This window comes from Lolium perenne, chromosome 2 (assembly GCF_019359855.2).
Source record: "Lolium perenne isolate Kyuss_39 chromosome 2, Kyuss_2.0, whole genome shotgun sequence".
Taxonomy (NCBI): domain Eukaryota; kingdom Viridiplantae; phylum Streptophyta; class Magnoliopsida; order Poales; family Poaceae; genus Lolium; species Lolium perenne.
In genome coordinates this window covers 173,122,872-173,150,494 of record NC_067245.2, presented here as the reverse complement: position 1 = coordinate 173,150,494, position 27,623 = coordinate 173,122,872, and the positions used below count along the sequence as shown (strand labels likewise).

Genomic DNA, 27,623 nt, shown 5'->3' with positions numbered 1-27,623 from the left:
GGAAGAAATGCCTCCACCAAGGTACCGGCAGGGAAAGGCCGCGGTACCGGAACGTTACGATGAAGCAGATTCTGGAATAGAGAGAGTTTACCGGAACCCGTTGGCAGAACATGTTGGAGAAAGATGCCTGCCAGACCGGGATGCGAGGCACAGGCTGGACAAAGTGTATCTATCCGAAATAATCGAAGCCGAAGGTCCTCCGGGTCCACAATGCTTTGGCCCTCGGATCATGAGAGAAGAACCACCGGTACGCAACTTCCAGTTGCCCCGTGACACAAAAACATATGATGGAACCACCAAGCCGGAAGATTGGCTTGCAGACTATGTGATCGCAGTATACGTTGCTAGTGGCGGAGGAACCGCAACAGGTGGAGGAAACCGGCGTTGGGCCGTGAGAATCATACCGTCCTTCCTGGTAGGACCTGCACGTATTTGGCTTAACAATTTGCCAAAGGGAAGCATAAACGGCTGGCTTGATTTTGAGGAAGCTTTCGTGAGCAACTTCAGTAGCACGTACCGGAGGCCAAACAGACCGCAGTAGCTCGCTCTGTGCCTGCAGCGCCAGAATGAAACATACTGGGATTATCTAACCTGGTTGAACTCCACAAGGAACTCATGCGAAGGAGTGATAGAGGCACATACCATTGTCTGGTTCTGCAATGGATGCCGAAGAGGTTCACCGTTGTGGAAGAAGCTGCAGAGAAATATGCCAACCACTTTGGCTGAAATGATTTGAGTGGCAGATAGCTATGCGTTGGGAGATCCGATGCAGCCCGCGGTACAAGCTGAGCTGGCGCAGACGAACCAACCGCGCCAAGATCAATACCGGAACAACCACCACAACAAAAGAAGGGAGGATTTTTCGGATCAGAGGTACAGAATGCAACAAGTGGCCGCAGTGCAGGACAATTCCGGCGCTGGCGGAAGCCAGAGGCAGAAAACCGGATCACAGCAGTGGGCGGGTCCAAAGAAACAATGGGTTGAGAAGAAACCGTGGCAAAATGAGGAAAAGTATACCATGGAGTCCGCTATGGATTAGCCGTGCCGCTAGCACACGCCGAATCCAGCGAGACCGGCAAACCATCTGACAAAAGATTGCTCCTGGACCAAGAAGTTGATGGAGAGAGGTATGATGAAAGATGCCAGGAACCAAGGTTTTGAGAGGTTACCACCACCACCCGCCTCTTAACGGAGCAAATGCGCTACCGGTGCAGGCTCAGCCAAACCGGCCGCAGCAGCAAGAAGTTCATCAGGTGGCACAAGGTATTAACCAAGCCCCACCACCGGCACCTTTGGGCCGGAATGTTTACCATGATCCGTACATGTGATGTGTTGTGTTCATGACAGAGCCGAGAGACCGGCAAAGTGTACATCGTCGTTCCATGGAAGTGAACGTGGTGATACCGGCAGTACCAAAGTACATGTTGTGGTCAGATCAGGAACTGACTTCGTCGTTCGAAGATCATCCGAAAGTGATGCCTAATCCGGGCGGATATGCTCTGGTGGTGGACCCAATCATGCATGGGCCAACATCGCGAGTCCTGTTCAGCAAGGTGCTGGTGGACAATGGGAGCAACATAAACATCATGTACTGGCACACCATGCAAACGCTTGGCATTACACCAAACATGTTGGAGCCAACACACACCACTTTCCATGGAATCGTTTCGGGACTGTCATGTTCGCCAATGGGAAAAGTCCGGGTGGATGTGCTGTTCGGAGGGCGTGGCAATTGTCGCTTTGAAAACATCTTGTTCGAGGTGGTTGACCTGGACAGCCCCTACCATGCGCTGCTTGGGAGACCGGCACTGGCAAAATTCATGGCTTCCACTCATACCGCGTATCTTAAGATGAAGATGCCTGCACCAAAGGGACCACTAACTGTGGTTAGAAACTACAAAGTGTCGCTCGAAACCGCGTCCACCGGATCGAATCTGGCAGAGTCGCTGGTGATAGCAGAGGAAAAGAAAAGAATGCAAACCGTTGTTGCGCTGGCTCAGTCCTCTCAGCTTAACTTAGCCGCCGTGAGTGGCAACTTGGGCACACCGGCTTTCAAGCCAATCAAGGAAACTAAGGACATTGTGTTGGACCCGGCTTACCCAGAGCGCACCGTTCGTATCGGTGTCGGCTTGAATGAGGCATAGGAAAGCGCGCTCGTCAACTTCCGCCGTGAGAATCGGAACATTTTCGCCTGGTCTACTGATGACTTGGTGGGTGTGCCGGGGAAGTTGGCTGAGCACTCTCTGAACGTCCGGAAGGATGCGAGGCCGGTGAGACAACCTTTGCGCCGGTTCGTTGAAGACAGGAGAAAGATCATTTGAGAAGAGGTAACAAAGTTGCTGGTTTCCGGTTTCATCGTGGAGGTACTGCACACTGAGTGGCTAGCCAATCCGGTGCTGGTCGAGAAGAAAAAGGAGGAAGACCCCAAGGCTCCAAAGGTGTGGCGCATGTGTATCGAGTACACCAACCTGAACAAGGCATGCCCTAAAGATCTATTCCCGCTACCCCAGATTGATCAAGTGATCGATTCCACAGCCAGTTGTGAACTGTTCTTTTTTGGATACTTATTCCGGTTTCCACCAAATTCCCTTGAAAAAGAAATATCAAATAAAGACAGTGTTCATTACCCCGCATGGGGCTTATTGCTATGTCACTATGCCTTTTGGTTTGCGCAACGCTGGTGCAACATACCAGTGCTGTATGCAAAAATGCCTTCATGATCAAATCGGTTAAAATGTGCAAGTCTATGTGGACGATGTTGTGATTAAAACGAAGGTGAAAGATACCTTAATTGATGACTTGCGACAAACGTTTGACAACTTGCGCCGGTTCCGGATGAAACTTAATCCGGAAAAATGTACCTTCGGCGTTCCTGCCGAAAAGCTACTCGGTTTCTTGGTATCAAGCCGCGGTATCGAGATGAATCCGGTAAAGATCCGGTCCATCGAAAGAATGACAATACCGCAAGATCTTAAAGATGTGCAAAAGTTTACCGGAAGCTTGCCATCACTAAGCCGGTTCATAAGCATGTTGGGAGAAAAGGCTTTGCCGCTCTATGCTTTGATAAAAAAAATCTGATACCTTCGTCTGGACCCCTCAGGCAGACGCAGCGTTCAAAGAACTTAAGAAGATGCTAGCCACAACACCGGTGTTGGCTTCACCTTTGGAAAGGGAACCCATGCTGCTGTACATAGCTGCAACAAACTGGATTGTGAGTGTTGTGATTGTGGTAGAAAGAGAAGAGGAAGGAAAATCCGTGCAGAGGCCGGTATACTACTTGAGCGAGGTGCTCTCCCTCTCAAAGCAAAACTACCCACACTTCCATAAAATGACTTACGGACTGTTCATGGCCGCTACAAAGCTCAAGCACTATTTTGAGGAGCACCCGATGAAAGTGGTGAGCGAGGCACCCATTTCGGACATCATGTGCAACAAAGACGCTAGCGGTAGGATTGCCAAATGGTCGATTCAGTTGTCTCCTTACGTACCGGCGTACGAAAGAAGAGATGCCATAAAATCACAAGCTTTGGCAGATTTCCTGGTCGATTGGGTGGAGATGCAGTACAAGCCGCCGGAGCAAAAAATAGAGTACTGGAAGATGCACTTTGATGGATCCAAACTCAAGGAGGGTCTAGGTGCCGGTGTGGTTCTCACCTCACCAAAGGGAGATCACCTGCGGTATGTTCTGCAAGTACACTTCAGGGCATCGAACAATGTCGCTGAGTATGAAGCTCTAGTTCATGGGCTCAAAGTTGCAAAGGAAATCGGCGTACACGGGATCATTTGCTATGGTGATTCTGATCTAGTGGTGCAGTAGTGTTCTGGAGATTGGGATGCGAAAGATGCCAACATGGCCTCATACCGATTCCACGTGCAAAACATTGTAGGATTCTTCGAAGGGTGTGAATTCCACCATGTGTCGCGAGCAGAAAATGAAGCTGCGGACGCGCTCTCCAAGCGGGGCTCGTCCAGGCAAGAAATTCCTCCCGGAATAGCCTTGGCTCACCTGAGGACACCATCAATCAAATCAGGTCCGGAGTCCGAATCAATTTTTGTTCCGGAGTCACACATTGTGCCAATGGACATCGACGAATGAAACCCGGGGACTGCTTCAGCCAACCCGGGAACTTCGGGATCTAAACCGGAGGAAACCATGATGATATACTACATGGAGGTTGACGTGCCAGTTTTTCTGGTTCGGGAAGCACCAACTTGGGTAAAACCTATTAACGAATTCCTGGTCAACGATGGCTTACCGGCGGATGAAGTAGAATCGAGGAGGATTCAGAAGGTCCAAGGCCTATACCATTATCAATGGAGAAATGTACAAGCGAAGTGTTACCGGTGTCCTCCAGAGATGTGTGGAACCGGGGGAAGGAAAAGAGATGCTCCTAGAGATTCACCAAGGAGAGTGCGGGCATCATGCTTCATCCAGAGCATTGGTAGCAAAAGTGTTCCGGCATGGGTTCTACTGGACCACTGCCTTGGAAGATGCTGAGGACTTAGTACGGAAATGCAATGGGTGCCAGTGGTACGCCGAGCAAAATCATACCCCAGCATCCGGTTTAAAAACAATACCGATAAATTGGCCATTCGTTGTTTGGTGCCTGGACATGGTTGGCCCATTCAAAACGGCAAGATAAAATATGACCCACATCCTAGTGATGGTGGATAAGTTTACCAAGTGGCTGGAAGTTAAGCCAATTGCAAAATGTGATGGGCACACTGCGGTGAAGTTCTTGAAAGATGTGATTTTGCGGTATGGATACCCGCACAGTATCATAACTGACAATGGAGCGAACTTTGCTCAAGGAGAGTTTAAGGCATTCTGTGACGACAACAATATCCGGTTGGATTTGTGTTCCGTGGCACACCCACAAGGCAATGGCCAAGTGGAAAGAATCAACGCACTTGTGCTTTCCGGTATCAAACCGAGGCTTATTGAACCACTTGAAAAAACGCCAGGATGTTGGCTTGATGAACTACCATCACTGTTGTGGAGCATAAGAACCACGCTAAACCGGTCTACCGGATACACACCATTCTTCATGGTATATGGAGCAGAAGCGGTCATACCAACCGACATTATCCATGACTCACCACGGGTTCAACTCTATACCGAAGAAGAGGTAAAAGAGGCCCGAGAAAACGATGTGGACTTGCTCGAGGAACAAAGAGAGCTGGCTTTGGCGAGATCAGCCATATACCAGCAGAACCTCAGACGCTATCATAGCCGGAAGGTTAACCCGAGGGTGTTCCGGGAAGGAGACCTGGTGCTACGCCTAGTGCAGCGCACTGAAGGGCGGCACAAACTTTCACCTCCATGGGAATGACCTTTCATTGTGATCAAGGCTCTGCACAATGATGCATGTTACTTAATCGATGCACAAGAGTGGAAGGAAGGAAAGAAGGACAAGTCCGGAGACGAAACCAACCTCCCATGGAACATAGCTTTGCTGCACCATTTCTATTCCTAAACATGTAATGTAAGGAGTTCCTTTTTGTACCTTATTTGCTATGAATAAAAGATATCGGCACCTCGATGAATCTCGGGGACTGCCTCTACCGAAGTGGCATGCAATATGTTTATTTTTTCTGTATACCGGTTTGGTTGTTGGACGATTTCTTTTCCAGTTTAGTACCGTGCTAAACCTAAAGGAGTCTTCGAAACCCGTCTTCATGGCAAGCAAGATAAACCGGAAGGTTTTAAGCACGTGAAAAATGAAAAAGAAACCGAAAACAAGTAAGCTAAGGAAAACTTAACTAACCCCGGTTGTACCGGTTTTTTTGTGAAATATTTTGAATTATTTCTAAGTTCAAGAAAATGCTTGCTTGGCAAAAGAACTTTGAGTCTCATATACCAAACACCCAAAAGAGGTAGGCAGAGCCAAAGCAAAAGAACCAAGTGTGCATCAGATTGGATGCGTAAAAAAATCCAGGATCTTCACGAAGAAGATCAAAGCAAACCAAAACAAACCAAAGAGACCTCAATCACATAAGTACGGCATAATATATAAGTTTACCGGCCTACCGGTTGAGTTGATGTTGCATAACCAAAAGGACTTAAGATTATTGTGTTACAGCTCCCACCCGACATACCGGGGAAATTTCACGATATTGTTTTACTGAGACAGGACAGATTCAGGGGGTGTGGTACATAGGAGATGAGGTATCTTGGCCAACAGGGGTTCATGGGCTTGTTCTGGAGAGGCAGCAGCTTCTTCTTCATGGCCCTCCACCTCGGCGTCAGCATCGTCCTCGCCGACCTCTTTTTCCTCCTCATCGTTGGATAATTCATCATCGATATCAGCGGGAGGAGGGACCAAGTGGCTGGTGGAGGCAAACTGGGCAACCCGGTAGGGCACGGTCGCGATGCTTGGCGGTCTTCGCGGGATCCGTGTCTGTGGGCGCATCCCCACGAAGGCTGTGCAAAGCATCCAGATCTAGGTCTTCATACCAAGAGCAAGCAACACGAAGTGCTGCGTCAGCTCCGGCACGGGCCGAGGAGCGTCTCCATTCGCCGAACCTTTCGCCGGCGTCCTTGATCCGCTGGGCAAGGAGAGTCAGGTTCTCCGGCACGCGTTCCCCGGGCCACGGGAGCTTGAAGACCTGAATGGCAACTTCCGGCACCTCGCCAAGGTGTCGGTCGATAGCCTTCATATGGGAGAGCCGAGCGTGCAGCACGACAAGGTGATCGTATGCGTTCCACAGAGCATCCAGGTTACTGACAGCGTTTTCAGCCCGTAGCTCTGTGACCCTCTTGTGCGCGTGTGGCTGGGATTCCGGAAAAAACTCTGAAAGAAAAGAAAGAAAGTGGTGTTAAGGTACATCGCCGGAAAATATAAGTTAGCAAGCATGAAAGAAGAACTTACTGAGCACCTGCTAGTCGGTTTGAATGACCATGCGGTCAAATTCGGCCTGATCCGACAGCAGAGCGGTGTTCCGGTCCTGCGCCTGCTTGAGAAGCTTGGCCCCCTCATCCAGATCCTTCCGCAGTTGTCCTGAGGCATCGTTAAAATCCCTCAGGGCCTCCTCCAGCTTGGCCTCGCCGACAGCTTTAGCCTCTTTAAGTACCCGTGTATGCCGTAGCTCAGCCTGGATCAGCTTGTCCTTTAGTTCAGCGGCGATGTCCCGCTGAGCTTCCAGTAAGGCGTGGTGCTCAAGGGCAAGCTTTTCCTTCTCAGCTGCAATCCGAAAGAGCAAAAGTTCAATAAAAGAAGCCAATGAGCTCAAACAAAAAAGGCTAACAAACAAGCAAAGTTTACCCTTGAGAGCAGAGATTTGGCCGGTAAGGTCCTCAAGCGAGGCTTCCGGAAGGGCGGTTGCACAAAAAGAACGTATAAGGATTGGTCGAGGAAATCGGTACAAAAGAGGCCGGAAGCTGGAAGCTAACCTTGGCACTTGCTGTGGGCCTGCTCAAGGCTGGTGAAGGCCTCAGAGAGGTCCCGGTGCTCCCACAGGTGCTCTTCTAACAGTTGTTCAGCGGTGCCCTACATAGATTCAGAGTTGCAATAAGCTATGCCAGTTTTTTACAGTTTCGTGCTAAGTACTTCGTTCTTAACCCGGAACTCGGGGACTGGCTATGCCGTTTTTCACCAAGTTTCGCGCTAAGTAATTCATGCTTAACCCGAAACTCGGGGACTATGTATACCGGTATGAAAAAGATGCAAAAAATAAAAAGAGGAAGTGTTTTTTGGTAGATTCACGCTAAGTGTTTCTCACTTAACCCGAATCTCGGGGACTGTGAGTATATATACATCGGGTTTCATGTGTAAACCGGTATTGCTTAATATCATGCTATGAAAGTGCAAATTTTTCAGCGGTCGGAGTCTTGTTGATAAAAGAAACCGGCGAAAAGAAGCCAGAAAAGCTCGGATGAGTTCGGTTGTTCGGATTGAGTTCGGTAAAACACCGGCTGAGTTTAACTTAAAACCGGAATGATTAATCTGGTACAATCGGAATAGGAACCTGGTGTGGCCCGTCGGAAGAATCAGCCGGACCGCACCAGCTTCGGGGACTAATGTCGGGGGGATGGCCCCCGGTAGGCCAAGACTATGGCAAACATGCCGTGATAAACAGTTTGTATACCGGTTTAAGTATTAAACCGGATGCTCAAAGTTGAGTGAGATTTGTGCTAAGTTAAAACGAACCGGTATACTGGGAGGGGTATACCGGAGTACGAGAAACATAAGAGATTGAGGTACAGAGGGTAAAGATACCGGAAAAGTGATACCGGAAAAGGTGATACCGGCTTAAACTAAACCGGGATAAAGAATAAACCAGATTATGAAGGCTTAGTCTAACAGTGTTGGATGAAACAATCTGGTATACCAGGAGGGGTATACCGTAGTAAAGGCGACCGGTGATATCTAAGCCGGAGATATTCCCAAGAGGAGAAATTGAGATACAAAGGGTAAGAAGCCGGATAAAGATACCGGAAAACCGGCATAAGATACCGGTTTACCGGCATAAGATACCGGAGAACCGGCATAGGCTCTATTGTAGCCTATCGGCACTCTGGTCAAAGATTCCTTTGGGAGCTAGAGGACAAGGATGAGCGAAGCAAATCAGCTTTAAACGAAGCTCTGAAGCCAAAGCAGAAGCTGACGTAAAATCTACCGGACGAGGTCATCACTCCCTGATTAAAGACAGAACTGGTGTCATTGAGACCAAAGAAGCTTTATAAAGTAGCTTAGCTCATCAAAGATGCCATTAGGGTTTCTTCCCTTGTACGCCACTGTGGGGACCCCGGACTAGCTGTCCGAAATTCCCTGTTATGTATACAGTTCACGATCCCATGATCAGTGCGCCGTGAACACATAACCGAACTGATATCAAATTACACCATCCATTACAAAGCGGAATAAGAAAATTACAACATGGTCACATGACCGATACTTACATAATAGCCTCGAAGGGCCTAACTAAACATCAGAGTAGCATCATCACTTCAGCAGCGCAGTACCCAAGTCATCTGCCATAACCCTACAGGCAACTGACTGGGAAGACGTTCCTAGCTCGCATAGACGTCGTCAACTCCTTCTTCATCCATTGTGTTCCTCCAAGTCTGGCCAAGTAAATAGCCAGGGACAAAGCCATGAGTACATTTGGAATTGTACTCGCAAACCATCAAGAAGGTACTTTGCAAGAGTGCAAGATAACAAATGCTAATCTAAGATGACAAGAGGGAAGAGCTAATTTCTCCAGTGGAAATAGCATGAAGAAGAGAAGTAGTTTCTCTTGTGGATATAGCATATGAAAGAGTAATAGTTTCTCTTGTGGATGTAGCATCCCAACATCAGAGTTGAAGGGGACACTAAGAAGATCATATGACATCTCTATATCTTTGTTGAAGAAGATACTTCAAAAGAGTTCCCATGACATCTCTATATCTTTGTTGAAGAAGTTACTTCAAAAGAGTTCCACAACATAAAACACTAGGATGGGGTAACCCAATTTTATTTATCCTTCCCGACCATCTCCATATGGTCGACACATCCTTTCCCGTACCCTTTCGGTACTTCAAAACAAGTTCTTTCCTTTCCTTTGTCAAACAATTTTGTAAAACAAAACTCATCAGGCTAAGCAACAGCCATTCCAACCGTCCATGACCGCGGACACGGCTATTCGAATAGATTTGACTCTGCAGAGTTTGCACACTTTCCCCACAAGATCCGCGAGTTCATCATGTGGGCATCATCCCCGCATATCAACTATGCCATGACAAAAACTCGGACATAGCCTTTCGCCTATTCGTCTTAGCACGTGATCCTACCCTATGGAGTATGTACCTCCCCGGCACCGTGGCAGCTCACCTCACTTTGAGCGTGGCTCCACCGCCAAGCCAGGAGACCCATAGTGTCTTCCGGACGGGTCAGCCCCGAAGGCCTCCCGTTATACTATTGTCTCCACCAACGACAATCTAGATTCAGGGGTAACCTTACCCTTATATAGTTGTGCGGTGTCCCATGTTAAGAAGAACAAACTACGAGCTAAGCCCCGTCCCACTCCAGGGTAATGTGGTTGCGCGGATTAATTATCACGGGTGAATACTTAGACGCCAAAGTTTTCGAAAACAAGATTTTCTTTCCAACCATCTTTGCCAAGATCCTTTCCTTTCATAAACACACACTTGGGTAAGTCCAACTCACCCAAGGTTTTCATAAAACATTTGCAACAAGGTAAGCCTTGAGGGGTTCCCGACCTAAAGTTTCATGAGTTGAACTACTATTGCACTACGGCCGAGATGAGAGTCATCACGCCATAGATGGTGTGAAAAGGAGTAATGGAGTGGATCATACTTGCTTAAGGTAAGCATGTACTATGACCACACAAGGAGGATTATACTTTCAGATTTGTGGTGCTAAATATACAACTTAGATAGTGGATTATCACTATCCAACATACTCTCCAATGGGTACACGGCATACTCCTCTCAAGTTGAGAATACACCAAGATCATGACATTGATACCTCTATACTACAAAAGTGGTGGGTGTAGTGTAAGTCATTATCTTGAGATGGAACATGCTCAAGTCGAGCATACAAGATAACCAAGAGGAATAGCACGGCCATGATACCATGCATCCCATAATCACAAAGACAATAGTGGAGTATCACCACTAGGGAGTACTCCACTAGCAACCATACATATATGACAATAATAAGGAGAACAACACACATAGAACCAAGGTGCTTTGGACATCAACAAATGACATCCAACTAGACACCAAATCAGAGGTCAAAAGATGGCTTGCCTTGGCTTATTTGTCCCTGTACTTCTTCAACTCCATCAATATAAGAATTCCAACAATATAAATAATCTTCTCATCCGATTCCACTTCTTCTTCTTCTTCTCCGGAATTGTTCGCATCTATCGCCGGAAAATATAAAAGGAACACAATCAATCACATTGCATCAACAAGGCAACATTCAACAATCAACAACTAACCATGCAGCCAAGGTATAACATACTAAAGACCTATAGACACCACAAAACAATTTTTAAGAGTTTTAATTTAGAAAACCCCATTTAATTACCTAGTAAAGGTATGAGTGCATCACAACTTAGCAATTGACTCTCTCGGTTATCACCATGGTATAAACCAAATATCCCCTGGTAGATAACATCATAAAGATGACAAGTGCATTAGTTTGGCAACAAAAACATTCACATTATAATTTGAAACATTTTTGGAAAAGCGGGCAATCATTCTCCCTATTTTAAGAAGCTTACATAACACTACACAAGAATAGGAGCAAATGATATGCCCCACCATTTGAAGACTTAAGCAAAACAAATGAGCTAAAGTTAAATTGCAGAGGTTTTGTTTTGCAAGCATAAAACAAAGGTTGCCCATCTCTACTAAAAGAGTTGGTCAAGGGTTTTAAATAAACCGAAAAGTTTTGCTTCAACAATGCATGTCACACATAAACATTACTAACAGCAACAAATATGTATTAACAGAGACTAATAATATTTTTCCTTCTTGTTGTAAGTGAATGCAACGAAAAGACCCGGAAATAACGAATAATGAGAAAATTCATTTATAGACATTTCGTGCTCATTTCCAAATTTCTGCTTAGTTATTCCCATCATCCGGTAACCACAGGATGATCCCAATCTCCTTTTAGATATAGCCAGTACTAACACAAGACTAACCCAATTGGAATCACACAAAAATATTAAACCTACAATTTTAGGAATTTCTTTGAATCTGACTGTACAGAAAACAAGATCTGTAAGCCATAAATCGTAGAAAAATCCTAAAAACATGAGGCCACTGGCATTCGAAAGATATTTAAACAGAGATTCACACACAATTGGATTTGGGTTCAAATTGTTTCTGAAACTCTCACAATTGGATTTACAAGTTTACTGCAAGCTTTCACCATTTGCTTTAACTATGGAGTTGCAGAACAGATAAAGGTTTGAATCTTGTTTGAGATGATTAAGAAAACATTCAGTAATCCTACAGAATTGGAATCACACAATTAGGTTCAAAAATGGATTTTTGATGATTTAAAAGCTAACAGCCATGTCTGCAGAACACACAGAACAAGTTTAATTCATCAAAAATCATACACAAATCATAAAAATATGAGGTCAGCTGAATCTGAGAGGTATTGAATAGGTGGTTCTTACCCAATTTGTTTCATTCAAAAATTCACTTCCAAGCTCCTGGTTTAATTCGACAAAGTCAGATCTGACCAGATCTTGATCTGTGAACCATTTCAATTTCAGGAGGTCATTTGAAGTGAAACCAACGCCAAAATGAAGGTACTGGAGAGGGCTTTCACCCACAGTTGAGTTTGCTCAAAAAGGTTTTGTAAAACGGAAGAAATCTAACAAACAGTGATTCTGTATGTTTGCAGAACTTTATTTACCATGCAAAATCCGTAACGAATTTGAGGATGAGACCAACGCCAAGTTGTAGATCTTTTCAATACCTATATGCGGAACTTTGAATCACTCGATTTGGATCTGCACACGAGATTTGGTGGATTTTACAAGATCGTACCAGAATCTGAAACAGCAAGATAGCAGAAATTACAGCAAGATTTTGGACGAACTTTGGTCAAGAGCTTCAGATCTGAGGATAGCTCAACCTTCTCCATGCTTGGACCAACATGCACCTGCATCAAGATTCAATCTTGTGAGAGGAGAAAGGAGAAATAGGGCTGGATTCAACTAGGGTTAGGGGAGAAGAGAGTGAGAGGGATGCTCTCATGGTGAGGATGAGCTTGATGGAGGAGGGGAGCTTCATCTAGGTGCCTTTCCATGGCCATGGCCGGCCATGGTAGCTAGGTGGAGCAGGATTTCGTGGGGGAGAGGTAGGAGAGGGGTGTGAGTGAGTGGTGGAAGGAGTGGAGAGTCAAAAATGAGAAGCAAAGGAGGAGGGGGTGGCCGGCCAAGCTCCTTTTATAGAGGGAGGATGGTTGGCTGCCTCCTCATTGATTGGGCTGGTTGGGAGGCTGCTCATTTAGTGATTGGGTTAGGTGGGAGGCAAGGCTTGTAAGAGAAGAAAGTGGAGATGAAGAAATTTCAGCTCATGCATGCCAAGAGCTTGGCATGGCCGGCTACTTCTTGATATTACAAGAGGACAAGCAAAGTGCAATACCATTTCATGCATGTCGGCCAAAGTTGAGTGTAGAGGATGATTAGCCAAAAGTGGCTTGGGTATGTATTCAAATTTGGGAAAGAGGTGACAATAAACATTGGTGCCCATGTTGAGAAATAAAGTACTTTGATCAAATCGTCAATTTGGCCAAGAGTTGATGGTGGTGATGATGGTTTAGATAATGGTAGAGCAAGGCTAAGAGAGATGGGGAGTGAAGTAACCGTATACTCACAAGGATGAATATATTGACATAAATCATCAATTCATGAGGTCAAGGTGATGATGGAAAGAAATGGAGGAGTGAGGTATGTATGATGAAATATAAGTTGCTCTTCAAATAAGAGGTCAATTGGGATTGATTGGAAAGTATCAAATGGTCATCCATTTGATCAAGAATTGGAGAATGGAGGGGATTCAATGTGGTAGATCAGAGAGATACACAATATGTGCAAGAGTTGTCATTTGAAATAGAACTCAATTGAAAAGTATTTGAAACACCTCAATTGTCTAAGGACAATTGGGAATGAACTCAAGTGGAATGGAGTTTGAAAATGTTGAGAGAACTAGTTGGAACATAGAAATTCAAAATGTTCTACTTACTTTCTCAAGTGAAGTAGAGTTTTCTCAAATTTAAAGTAATCAAGAAATGGTATAGGTACCATAAACAAGCCTTTTGTTAAAAAATAAGGCAAGATAGAAAATAATGTTTTAGAAATCAGCACTTGGTAGAAATGGGATGAGAAACAAAACCCATTTCAGTTTCTTTTTTTCTTTGAAGAATTATCTTGAAAAGATTTAATAAGACTTAGAAGTAGTTTTGTGATCAAAACTAGAGAAGGAAAAACAATAGGATTTTTGAGAGAGAAAACTAATTTAGGGAGAAGTGTTCTCAAGGGTAGATGATGGCTACAAAATGTACCCACCATTCCCACTCTTGGTTTTGTGAAGATTAAACTTGAATAAAAACAAGAGGTAAAATTGAAGGAAGTGATCTAGTGTTGAATCATTGAATAGGGTACAAGATCAAGTTGAATATATGAGCTGCAAGGATAGACTGAGACATGCAAGACGTGGAGGTTGAAGAGGGTGTTGCATAGATGAGATCCATGCATTGAAGTCAACAATAACAGTTGTGGGTGCTTAGAGATCAATTGCCAAAGTCTGGACATTTTAAGCCTGTCCACACAGATGGTCGACATGGCCTCAAAACCAACAAGGATGAGTGGGTATAAGAGAGGGATGTAGCTAGGGGAAGATGATCCCAAGTTTTGAATTTAGGATGATTGAGCTAGGTTGTACCACAAGGAGAAAAATCAAGAAGGCACACTCAGGTTGCCATCAGGGGAAGAGTTTGATGTAGTAAAAGGGAAAACAACTTTTCCTAGGACACACATGTGTTTTATTAGGTGAGTTGTTGGTTTTACCACTAGAGGTGTTGTTCTAAGAGGTGGCTCAAGACAAAACTCAACAAGAAAAACAAGACAATACATCTGCCAACAGATCAAAGCAATTCATCTTAACAGACAGATCAAGGCAATTCATCTTAATTAGTCTATAGAAAAAGTTTTTGTTCCCCCTAATTTTTGCATTAAGGACAATTAATCAAGGTTGCAAAAGGTGGGGTGTTACAGATGAAAAACTGTGTAGAACTTCTTGTGTCGACATCCCGGAAACATGAGGTCTTCGTAGAGGTAGGTGTTGAGGTGCTCCCGAAGTCGATATCTTCTCGTGGCTGGCCTAAAAATTACTAGTCAAGAGACTGAGGACTTGATCCCTGACGACTGCAAAAAGTGCAAGTCCACGGAGGAACAAGGTCAGCTCCCTGACGGACTTTGGTGACAACCAAAGGCACGACATTATCATCCCTATATGTGCACACTAAGTCGGCCTCCAATCTTCAATAGTTGTTGTTGGAGATACGTGAGACTTCATAAAAAGTTGATCCATCTTCGACATCGAGTCTCCGGGTCTGAGTTGGGGACATCGCCCAATATGTAGGTTTGAAGTGGATGAGACAATAGAGTAAGAATTTTCACACATTTTAATAAAGCGGAGAGATAAGAATTTAGAAGCTTTGAAGAAATAAGAGGAGTAGAAGCTATGCTTCCGACTAAAGAAAAAATTTGTTTCGTAAATAGTTTTTCACAAATACTTCTTTCCTAACTAACGTCCATGCTAACTAAGGTCTCCTACAGTCAGGATAGCTCTGATACCAGCTCTGTGGGGACCCCGGACTAGCTGTCCGAAATTCCCTGTTATGTATACCGTTCACGATCCCATGATCAGTGCGCCGTGAACACATAACCGAACTGATATCAAATTACACCATCCATTACAAAGCGGAATAAGAAAATTACAACATGGTCACATGACCGATACTTACATAATAGCCTCGAAGGGCCTAACTAAACATCAGAGTAGCATCATCACTTCAGCAGCGCAGTACCCAAGTCATCTGCCATAACCCTACAGGCAACTGACTGGGAAGACGTTCCTAGCTCGCATAGACGTCGTCAACTCCTTCTTCATCCATCGTGTTCCTCCAAGTCTGGCCAAGTAAATAGCCAGGGACAAAGCCGTGAGTACATTTGGAATTGTACTCGCAAACCATCAAGAAGGTACTTTGCAAGAGTGCAAGATAACAAATGCTAATCTAAGATGACAAGAGGGAAGAGCTAATTTCTCCAGTGGAAATAGCATGAAGAAGAGAAGTAGTTTCTCTTGTGGATATAGCATATGAAAGAGTAATAGTTTCTCTTGTGGATGTAGCATCCCAACATCACAGTTGAAGGGGACACTAACAAGATCATATGACATCTCTATATCTTTGTTGAAGAAGATACTTCAAAAGAGTTCCTATGACATCTCTATATCTTTATTGAAGAAGTTACTTCAAAAGAGTTCCACAACATAAAACACTAGGATGGGGTAACCCAATTTTATTTATCCTTCCCGACCATCTCCATATGGTCGACACATCCTTTCCCGTACCCTTTCGGTACTTCAAAACAAGTTCTTTCCTTTCCTTTGTCAAACAATTTTGTAAAACAAAACTCATCAGGCTAAGCAACAGCCATTCCAACCGTCCATGACCGCGGACACGGCTATTCGAATAGATTTGACTCTGCAGAGTTTGCACACTTTCCCCACAAGATCCGCGAGTTCATCATGTGGGCATCATCCCCGCATATCAACTATGCCATGACAAAAACTCGGACATAGCCTTTCGCCTATTCGTCTTAGCACGTGATCCTACCCTATGGAGTATGTACCTCCCCGGCACCGTGGCAGCTCACCTCACTTTGAGCGTGGCTCCACCGCCAAGCCAGGAGACCCATAGTGTCTTCCGGACGGGTCAGCCCCGAAGGCCTCCCGTTATACTATTGTCTCCACCAACGACAATCTAGATTCAGGGGTAACCTTACCCTTATATAGTTGTGCGGTGTCCCATGTTAAGAAGAACAAACTACGAGCTAAGCCCCGTCCCACTCCAGGGTAATGTGGTTGCGCGGATTAATTATCACGGGTGAATACTTAGACGCCAAAGTTTTCGAAAACAAGATTTTCTTTCCAACCATCTTTGCCAAGATCCTTTCCTTTCATAAACACACACTTGGGTAAGTCCAACTCACCCAAGGTTTTCATAAAACATTTGCAACAAGGTAAGCCTTGAGGGGTTCCCGACCTAAAGTTTCATGAGTTGAACTACTATTGCACTACGGCCGAGATGAGAGTCATCACGCCATAGATGGTGTGAAAAGGAGTAATGGAGTGGATCATACTTGCTTAAGGTAAGCATGTACTATGACCACACAAGGAGGATTATACTTTCAGATTTGTGGTGCTAAATATACAACTTAGATAGTGGATTATCACTATCCAACATACTCTCCAATGGGTACACGGCATACTCCTCTCAAGTTGAGAATACACCAAGATCATGACATTGATACCTCTATACTACAAAAGTGGTGGGTGTAGTGTAAGTCATTATCTTGAGATGGAACATGCTCAAGTCGAGCATACAAGATAACCAAGAGGAATAGCACGGCCATGATACCATGCATCCCATAATCACAAAGACAATAGTGGAGTATCACCACTAGGGAGTACTCCACTAGCAACCATACATATATGACAATAATAAGGAGAACAACACACATAGAACCAAGGTGCTTTGGACATCAACAAATGACATCCAACTAGACACCAAATCAGAGGTCAAAAGATGGCTTGCCTTGGCTTATTTGTCCCTGTACTTCTTCAACTCCATCAATATAAGAATTCCAACAATATAAATAATCTTCTCATCCGATTCCACTTCTTCTTCTTCTTCTCCGGAATTGTTCGCATCTATCGCCGGAAAATATAAAAGGAACACAATCAATCACATTGCATCAACAAGGCAACATTCAACAATCAACAACTAACCATGCAGCCAAGGTATAACATACTAAAGACCTATAGACACCACAAAACAATTTTTAAGAGTTTTAATTTAGAAAACCCCATTTAATTACCTAGTAAAGGTATGAGTGCATCACAACTTAGCAATTGACTCTCTCGGTTATCACCATGGTATAAACCAAATATCCCCTGGTAGATAACATCATAAAGATGACAAGTGCATTAGTTTGGCAACAAAAACATTCACATTATAATTTGAAACATTTTTGGAAAAGCGGGCAATCATTCTCCCTATTTTAAGAAGCTTACATAACACTACACAAGAATAGGAGCAAATGATATGCCCCACCATTTGAAGACTTAAGCAAAACAAATGAGCTAAAGTTAAATTGCAGAGGTTTTGTTTTGCAAGCATAAAACAAAGGTTGCCCATCTCTACTAAAAAGAGTTGGTCAAGGGTTTTAAATAAACCGAAAAGTTTTGCTTCAACAATGCATGTCACACATAAACATTACTAACAGCAACAAATATGTATTAACAGAGACTAATAATATTTTTCCTTCTTGTTGTAAGTGAATGCAACGAAAAGACCCGGAAATAACGAATAATGAGAAAATTCATTTATAGACATTTCGTGCTCATTTCCAAATTTCTGCTTAGTTATTCCCATCATCCGGTAACCACAGGATGATCCCAATCTCCTTTTAGATATAGCCAGTACTAACACAAGACTAACCCAATTGGAATCACACAAAAATATTAAACCTACAATTTTAGGAATTTCTTTGAATCTGACTGTACAGAAAACAAGATCTGTAAGCCATAAATCGTAGAAAAATCCTAAAAACATGAGGCCACTGGCATTCGAAAGATATTTAAACAGAGATTCACACACAATTGGATTTGGGTTCAAATTGTTTCTGAAACTCTCACAATTGGATTTACAAGTTTACTGCAAGCTTTCACCATTTGCTTTAACTATGGAGTTGCAGAACAGATAAAGGTTTGAATCTTGTTTGAGATGATTAAGAAAACATTCAGTAATCCTACAGAATTGGAATCACACAATTAGGTTCAAAAATGGATTTTTGATGATTTAAAAGCTAACAGCCATGTCTGCAGAACACACAGAACAAGTTTAATTCATCAAAAATCATACACAAATCATAAAAATATGAGGTCAGCTGAATCTGAGAGGTATTGAATAGGTGGTTCTTACCCAATTTGTTTCATTCAAAAATTCACTTCCAAGCTCCTGGTTTAATTCGACAAAGTCAGATCTGACCAGATCTTGATCTGTGAACCATTTCAATTTCAGGAGGTCATTTGAAGTGAAACCAACGCCAAAATGAAGGTACTGGAGAGGGCTTTCACCCACAGTTGAGTTTGCTCAAAAAAGTTTTGTAAAACGGAAGAAATCTAACAAACAGTGATTCTGCATGTTTGCATAACTTTATTTACCATGCAAAATCCGTAACGAATTTGAGGATGAGACCAACTCCAAGTTGTAGATCTTTTCAATACCTATATGTGGAACTTTGAATCACTCGATTTGGATCTGCACACGAGATTTGGTGGATTTTACAAGATCGTACCAGAATCTGAAACAGCAAGATAGCAGAAATTACAGCAAGATTTTGGACGAACTTTGGTCAAGAGCTTCAGATCTGAGGATAGCTCAACCTTCTCCATGCTTGGACCAACATGCACCTGCATCAAGATTCAATCTTGTGAGAGGAGAAAGGAGAAATAGGGCTGGATTCAACTAGGGTTAGGGGAGAAGAGAGTGAGAGGGATGCTCTCATGGTGAGGATGAGCTTGATGGAGGAGGGGAGCTTCATCTAGGTGCCTTTCCATGGCCATGGCCGACCATGGTAGCTAGGTGGAGCAGGATTTCGTGGGGGAGAGGTAGGAGAGGGGTGTGAGTGAGTGGTGGAAGGAGTGGAGAGTCAAAAATGAGAAGCAAAGGAGGAGGGGGTGGCCGGCCAAGCTCCTTTTATAGAGGGAGGATGGTTGGCTGCCTCCTCATTGATTGGGCTGGTTGGGAGGCTGCTCATTTAGTGATTGGGTTAGGTGGGAGGCAAGGCTTGTAAGAGAAGAAAGTGGAGATGAAGAAATTTCAGCTCATGCATGCCAACAGCTTGGCATGGCCGGCTACTTCTTGATATTACAAGAGGACAAGCAAAGTGCAATACCATTTCATGCATGTCAGCCAAAGTTGAGTGTAGAGGATGATTAGCCAAAAGTGGCTTGGGGATGTATTCAAATTTGGGAAAGAGGTGACAATAAACATTGGTGCCCATGTTGAGAAATAAAGTACTTTGATCAAATTGTCAATTTGGCCAAGAGTTGATGGTGGTGATGATGGTTTAGATAATGGTAGAGCAAGGCTAAGAGAGATGGGGAGTGAAGTAACCATATACTCACAAGGATGAATATATTGACATAAATCATCAATTCATGAGGTCAAGGTGATGATGGAAAGAAATGGAGGAGTGAGGTATGTATGATGAAATATAAGTTGCTCTTCAAATAAGAGGTCAATTGGGATTGATTGGAAAGTATCAAATGGTCATCCATTTGATCAAGAATTGGAGAATGGAGGGGATTCAATGTGGTAGATCAGAGAGATACACAAGATGTGCAAGAGTTGTCATTTGAAATAGAACTCAATTGAAAAGTATTTGAAACACCTCAATTGCCTAAGGACAATTGGGAATGAACTCAAGTGGAATGGAGTTCTAAAATGTTGAGAGAACTAGTTGGAACATAGAAGTTCAAAATGTTCTACTTACTTTCTCAAGTAAAGTAGAGTTTTCTAAAATTTAAAGTAATCACGAAATGGTATAGGTACCATAAACAAGCCTTTTGTTAAAAAATAAGGCAAGATAGAAAATAATGTTTTAGAAATCAGCACTTGGTAGAAATGGGATGAGAAACACAACCCATTTCAGTTTCTTGTTTTCTTGGAAGAATTATCTTGAAAAGATTTAATAAGACTTAGAAGTAGTTTTGTGATCAAAACTAGAGAAGGAAAAACAATAGGATTTTTGAGAGAGAAAACTAATTTAGGGAGAAGTGTTCTCAAGGGTAGATGATGGCTACAAAATGTTCCCACCATTCCCACTCTTGGTTTTGTGAAGATTAAACTTGAATAAAAACAAGAGGTAAAATTGAAGGAAGTGATCTAGTGTTGAATCATTGAATAGGGTATAAGATCAAGTTGAATATATGAGCTGCAAGGATAGACTGAGACATGCAAGACGTGGAGGTTGAAGAGGGTGTTGCATAGATGAGATCCATGCATTGAAGTCAACAATAACAGTTGTGGATGCTTAGAGATCAATTGCCAAATTCTGGACATTTTAAGCCTGTCAACACAGATGGTCGACATGGCCTCAAAACCAACAAGGATGAGTGGGTATAAGAGAGGGATGTAGCTAGGGGAAGATGATGCCAAGTTTTGAATTTAGGATGATTGAGCTAGGTTGTACCACAAGGAGAAAAATCAAGAAGGCACACTCAGGTTGCCACCAGGGGAAGAGTTTGATGTAGTAAAAAGGAAAACAACTTTTCCTAGGACACACATGTGTTTTATTAGGTGAGTTGTTGGTTTTACCACTAGAGGTGTTGTTCTAAGAGGTGACTCAAGACAAAACTCAACAAGAAAAACAAGATAATACATCTACCAACAGATCAAAGCAATTCATCTTAACAGACAGATCAAGGTAATTCATCTTAATTAGTCTATAGAAAAAGTTTTTGTTCCCCCTAATTTTTGCATTAAGGACAATTAATCAAGGTTGCAAAAGGTGGGGTGTTACAGCCACCCTCTCCCCTATATAAGGAGAGGGGGAACACCCCTGCGCGGGACGGATCGACGGTTCACCAGTTGACAGTAGATAGAAGTAGAGTAGGATAGAGGTGCTAAGCTTGTAATCCATACGTTCTTAAACCTCAGGACAAGGGGCAAGTTCATCAATCTATACCAGAATTCCTTCCCGAATCTTTTCCCTTGTTAGCAAAACCCTCCCCCGAATCCTCTAGCGCACATTCGGCCCCAACTTAAGCCATCATATGGCATTTGTCTGTTCACCACGACGACAGTAGCCGGTTGCGGTCAAGTTTGTTACTGTGCTAAGTGAATCACCCCAACCAATCTAATGTTGGAGTTGGTCATATATGACTGATTTTACATAACATTTAATCCATAAAAATAGTAGATAAATTATGACTGCAAAAGTAGTTTAAACTACCAGGGCAAACTAGTAGGGAAGACTAAAAACATGTCAACCTGGTTTCTAGCTAGTAGCCAACTTGATCTCCAACATATGAGATATTGAGTGGGAAGAAGACCCATTCATAGTGTCATTGTTGGTAGCCATGTCAACGGAAAAAAGTTTCGATGTCATGGAAGTTATCGCTTCGGGAAGTACTCTTCTAATGTTGTGTCAGTTAAGATGATAGAGCGCTAAAAAAACCCGATCGCCCCTCTCTCATACAGCCGCGGATCTGCTTGGGCTGACCCTGATGCATGTGCATTAGGGCAAGAATTTTTTTTACTACTACATATGAGCTCAATGAGAGGTAGTGCATCAGGTTAGGCAGCAAAACGTGCATCCAGGAGGTAGAAATACAAGTAGAAAAGGCTCCAAGCTTAGCTGTGCATCAGGGAGATGATCTCTCCAGCTCCGCCCCTACTCTTATACATGATTACAAGGGACGAGCTTCTGGAGACCTATTGTCACATCGCACGGTGCACATCTAAATATGAGATGGGGATTGTTAGTGATGTGTAGACACCTTTACTGTATATTCCGAGTGTATGAGGGGATTTCCTGCATATTGTATCACGTGTACGTGTACTAGCCTTTGACCCACAGTGAATACTAGTTGCTCATTCACAATATGGTATCAGAGCTACTGGTTTAGCTCTTTGCACGCTGCAACTCCGTACTCGATCCGCGCCGCCACCGATGATCATTCCTGCCGCCATTGCTCCACTTTCTCCTTCCTCTCCTGTTCTTGTTGGGATCCATTTTCGTTGGTTTTGAGCTCCAAATCGAGCTCGGGCCGTCACCGCCTCCAGCCAGCTCGTCCCGACCGGCTCCGCTCCGGCCGGCCTACCTCTTCCCCGGCTGGCCACTTCCCTGGCATGCAGCAGCCTGCACCGGCTTGTCCCGTTCCCGGCGTGCAGCAGCTCCACCAGGCCGGCCCCGTTCCCGGCATGAAGCAGCTCCACCAGGCCGACCCCGTCCCTGACATGCAGCAGCTCCACCAGGCCGGCCCCGTCTCCAGCCAGCTCGCCTCGGCCGACCCCGCCTCCGGCCAGGCTGATCTTGCTGCAGCTGCCAGATCTAGATCTGGTTCAAAAAATGGCGTCCTCCGCATCTAGTTATGTCAGTATTCCTCGGTGCCCAGTGATCTTTGACGGCACCAACTATGGGGTGCTTACTGCATTTATGTGCATCCACATGCGTGGTCTTCGGAAGTGGCGTGTTCTTACCGACGAGGTCCCTTGTCTGCCGCATCCCACTGCTCATGTGCCTCCTACACCACCGCCAGTACCACAGGCCCTTGCTGATGATGCTCCTCAGGCTGCCCAGGAGGCAGCCAGGTCTGCCAAGCTTGCTGCTGATGAGGCATACGAGCAGCAGGTACTTGCTTACTCAGAGGCTCTTGGTTCCTATCGGGATTGTGTGGCGGCTTTTACTCAGTGGTGTGACGAGGATGCCATGGCTGCTGCTGTTCTTTCTCAGAGTGTTCAGCCACAGTTCGCTTCTGAGTTTTGGGTCTTTCCATTGTTGCTGAGATGTGGTCTCACCTTCGTCAGGGCTATCAACCTTCTGGGGATTCTCTGTATCTATCAGTGTTGCATCAGGAGCATGATCTTCAGCAGGGTGACTCTACTGTTGATGAGTTCTACACCCAGAGTGTGACGCTCTGGCGCCAGCTTGACTCCCTTCGCAGTGATGTCTGTGGTACTTGCCAGTGTTGCCGGACAGTACGTTCCGATATGGATTTTTAGAGGATCCATGAGTTTCTATCTAGACTTCGTCCGAAGTTTGAGCCCCGTCGTGCCCAGTTGTTTGCTCGGGGCTGTGTTCCTATCTCAGAGGTGTTGACTGAGCTTCGTGCTGAGGAGACTCGTCTGCGTGGTGCTGGTCTACTTGGGACACCTTATGTTCTTGCTGCTCTGTTTCCGGCTGCCCCCGCACCGCCGCTTCCACCCACACCAGCGACTGTTGCTACTGGAGGAGCTCGCCCTTCTCGCGATGGAGGTCGCCCTCGTCCTCCTTGTTTCTGCACTCACCGTCAGAGGCCTGGGCACCTTGAGTCTGACTGCTATCAGAAGCAGTGAGGAGTGCTTGCTCATGCCCCACCTTCAGTGCCCATCACCACCGGCTTCACTGAGCATGATATTGTGAGGCTTCAGCGCCTTCTTTCCTCCTCTAGCTCTGCTTCGACGGGCACTACTGCATCTGCGACTATTTCCTCTACACAGTCAGGTACATCCTCATGGGTTCTGGATTCTGGAGCTTCTTTCCGCATGTCGCCTGATTCTTCCTCTCTTTCTTCTCTTCGACATCAACCTCTTCATGTTCATGTTCTTACTGCTGATGGTACTTCTCTTCCTGTTACTAGTCGTGGCACTCTATCTACTCCCTCCTTTTCTGCCCCTGATGTTTCTCATGTTCCCCGTCTTACCATGAACATGTTTTCCGCTGCTCAACTCACTGATTCTGGTTGTCGGGTCATTCTTGATGTTGATTCTTGTTTTGTTCATGACACTCTGATGTCTACGCCCCCTCCTTTTCCTGTAGACAGTGTTGGGCCTCCAAGAGCAGAGGTTTGTAGAACAGCAGCAAGTTTCCCTTAAGTGGATCACCCAAGGTTTATCGAACTCAGGGAGGAAGAGATCAAAGATATCCCTCTCATGCAACCCTGCAACCACAAAGCAAGAAGTCTCTTGTGTCCCCAACACACCTAATAGGTGCACTAGTTCGGCGAAGAGATAGTGAAATACAGGTGGTATGAATAAGTATGAGCAGTAGCAACGGCACCAGAAAAGTGCTTTGCCCAGGACAGTAAACAAGCAGTAGTAACGCAGCAGTAGTAACGCAGTAAAACAGTAAACAAGCAACGATAGCAGTATTTAGGAACAAGGCCTAGGGATCATACTTTCACTAGTGGACACTCTCAACATTGATCACATAACAGAATAGATAAATGCATACTCTACACTCTTGTTGGATGATGAACACCATTGCGTAGGATTACACGAACCCTCAATGCCGGAGTTAACAAGCTCCACAATTCAATGTTCATATTTAAATAACCTTAGAGTGCATGAAAGATCAACACGACTAAACCAAGTACTAACATAGCATGCACACTGTCACCTTCACACTATGTAGGAGGAATAGATCACATCAATACCATCATAGCAATAGTTAACTTCATAATCTACAATAGATCATAATCATAGCCTACGCCAAGTACTAACACGGATGCACACACTGTCACCATTACACCGTGCAGGAGGAATAAAACTACTTTAATAACATCACTAGAGTAGCACATAGATAAATTGTGATACAAAACACATTGCAATCATAAAGAGATATAATTAAGCACTTCACTATGCCATTCATAACAGTGAATAAGTATTCTGTGAAATATAGCCTAAGAGACCCACACGGTGCACACACTGTCACCTTTACACACGTGGGACAAGGAGTCTCCGGAGATCACATAAGTAAAATTCACTTGACTAGCATAACGACATCTAGATTACAAGCATCATCATATGAATCTCAATCATGTAAGGCAGCTCATGAGATTATTGTATTGAAGTACATAGGAGAGAGATGAACCACATAGCTACCGGTACAGCCCCGAGCCTCGATGGAGAACTACTCCCTCCTCATGGGAGACAGCAGCGTTGATGGAGATGGCGGTGGTGTCAATGGAGAAGCCTTCCGGGGGCACTTCCCCATCCCGGCGGCGTGCCGGAACAGAGACTCCTGTCCCCCAGATCTTGGCTTCGCGATGGCGGCGGCTCTGGAAGGTTTCTCGTACCGTGGCTTTTTCGTCTCGAGGTTTTAGGTCGAGGGGCTTCTTATAGGCGAAGAGGCGGCGTCAGGAGGTCGAAGGGGCGACCACACTATAGGGGGGCGCGGGCCCCCCCTTGGCCGCGCCGGCCTAGGGTTTGGTGGGCCTGTGCCCCCTCTCTGGCGGTTCTCGTGTGTTCTGGATGCTTCCGGGCAAAATAGGAACCTGGGCTTTGATTTCGTCCGATCCCGAGAATATTTCCTTACTAGGATTTCTGAAACCAAAAACAGCAGAAAACAGGAACTGGCACTGCGGCATCTCGTCAATAGGTTAGTTCCGGAAAACGCATAAATATGACATAAAGTATGCATAAAACATGTAGATATCATCAATAATGTGGCATGGAACATAAGAAATTATCGATACGTCGGAGACGTATCAGCATCCCCAAGCTTAGTTTCTGCTCATCCCGAGCAGGTAAACGATAACAAAGATAATTTCTGGAGTGACATGCCATCATAACCTTGATCATACTATTGTAAAGCATATGTAATGAATGCAGCGATCAAAACAATGGTAAATGACATGAGTAAACAATTGAATCATATAGCAAAGACTTTTCATGAATAGTACTTTCAAGACAAGCATCAATAAGTCTTGCATAAGAGTTAACTCATAAAGCAATAATTCAAAGTAAAGGCATTGAAGCAACACAATGGAAGATTAAGTTTCAGCGGTTGCTTTCAACTTGTAACATGCATATCTCATGGATAGTTGTCAATGCAAAGTAATATAACAAGTGCAATATGCAAATATGTAGGAATCAATGCACAGTTCACACAAGTGTTTGCTTCTTGAGGTGGAGAGAAATAGGTGAACTTGACTCAAGAATAAAAGTAAAAGAATGGTCCTTCAAAGAGGAAAGCATCGATTGCTATATTTGTGCTAGAGCTTTGATTTTGAAAACAAGAAACAATTTTGTCAACGGTAGTAATAAAGCATATGTATCATGTAAATTATATCCTACAAGTTGCAAGTCTCATGCATAGTATACTAATAGTGCCCGCACCTTGTCCTAATTAGCTTGGATTACCGGGATTATCGCAATGCACATGTTTTAACCAAGTGTCACAAAGGGGTACCTCTATGCTGCCTGTACAAAGGTCTAAGGAGAAAGCTCGCATCGGATTTCTCGCTATTGATTATTCTCAACTTAGACATCCATACCGGGACAACATAGACAACAGATAATGGACTCCTCTTTTATGCATAAGCATTCAACAACAATTAATTTTCTCATATGAGATCGAGGATATTTGTCCAAAACTGAAACTTCCACCATGGGTCATGGCTTTAGTTAGCGGCCCAATGTTCTTCTCTAACATTATGCATGCTCTAACCATTCTAGTGGTAAATCTCCCTTACTTCAGACAAGACGGACATGCATAGCAACTCACATGATATTCAACAAAGAGTAGTTGATGGCGTCCCCAAGAACATGGTTATCGCACAACAAGCAACTTAATAAGAGGTAAAGTGCATAAGTACATATTCAATACCACAATAGTTTTTAAGCTATTTGTCCCATGAGCTATATATTGTAAAGGTGAAGAATGGAAATTTAAAGGTAGCACTCAAGCAATTTACTTTGGAATGGCGAAGAAATACCATGTAGTAGGTAGGTATGGTGGACACAAATGGCATAGTGGTTGGCTCAAGGATTTTGGATGCATGAGAAGTATTCCCTCTCGATACAAGGCTTAGGCTAGCAAGGTTGTTTGAAGCGAACACAAGCATGAACTAGTACATCAAAACTTACATAAAAGACATATTGTAAACATTATAAGACTCTACACCGTCTTCCTTGTTGTTCAAACTCAATACTAGAAATTATCTAGACTCTAGAGAAACCACTCATGCAAACCAAATTTTAACCAGCTCTATGTATTTCTTCACTAATAGGTGCAAAGTATATGATGCAAGAGCTTAAACATGAGCACAACAATTGCCAAGTATCACATTATCCAAGACATTTTACCAA

The 27,623-nt window shown here is 44.2% G+C and overlaps 2 long non-coding RNA genes across 2 annotated transcripts; both read right to left on the bottom strand.

The window, feature by feature from the left end:
* Positions 1-10,301: 10,301 nt before the first annotated feature.
* Positions 10,302-13,069, bottom strand: LOC127333961 (uncharacterized). Its single transcript, XR_007871723.2, has 4 exons — positions 12,573-13,069; positions 12,387-12,483; positions 12,145-12,221; positions 10,302-10,872 (listed from the first exon to the last, which is right to left on the bottom strand). It is a non-coding gene; the product is annotated as an uncharacterized lncRNA (long non-coding RNA).
* A 2,361-nt stretch (positions 13,070-15,430) lies between these two features.
* Positions 15,431-19,571, bottom strand: LOC139829916 (uncharacterized). The gene is made up of 5 exons (XR_007871722.2): positions 19,175-19,571; positions 18,989-19,085; positions 18,747-18,823; positions 17,358-17,473; positions 15,431-15,668 (listed from the first exon to the last, which is right to left on the bottom strand). It is a non-coding gene; the product is annotated as an uncharacterized lncRNA (long non-coding RNA).
* Positions 19,572-27,623: the final 8,052 nt, after the last annotated feature.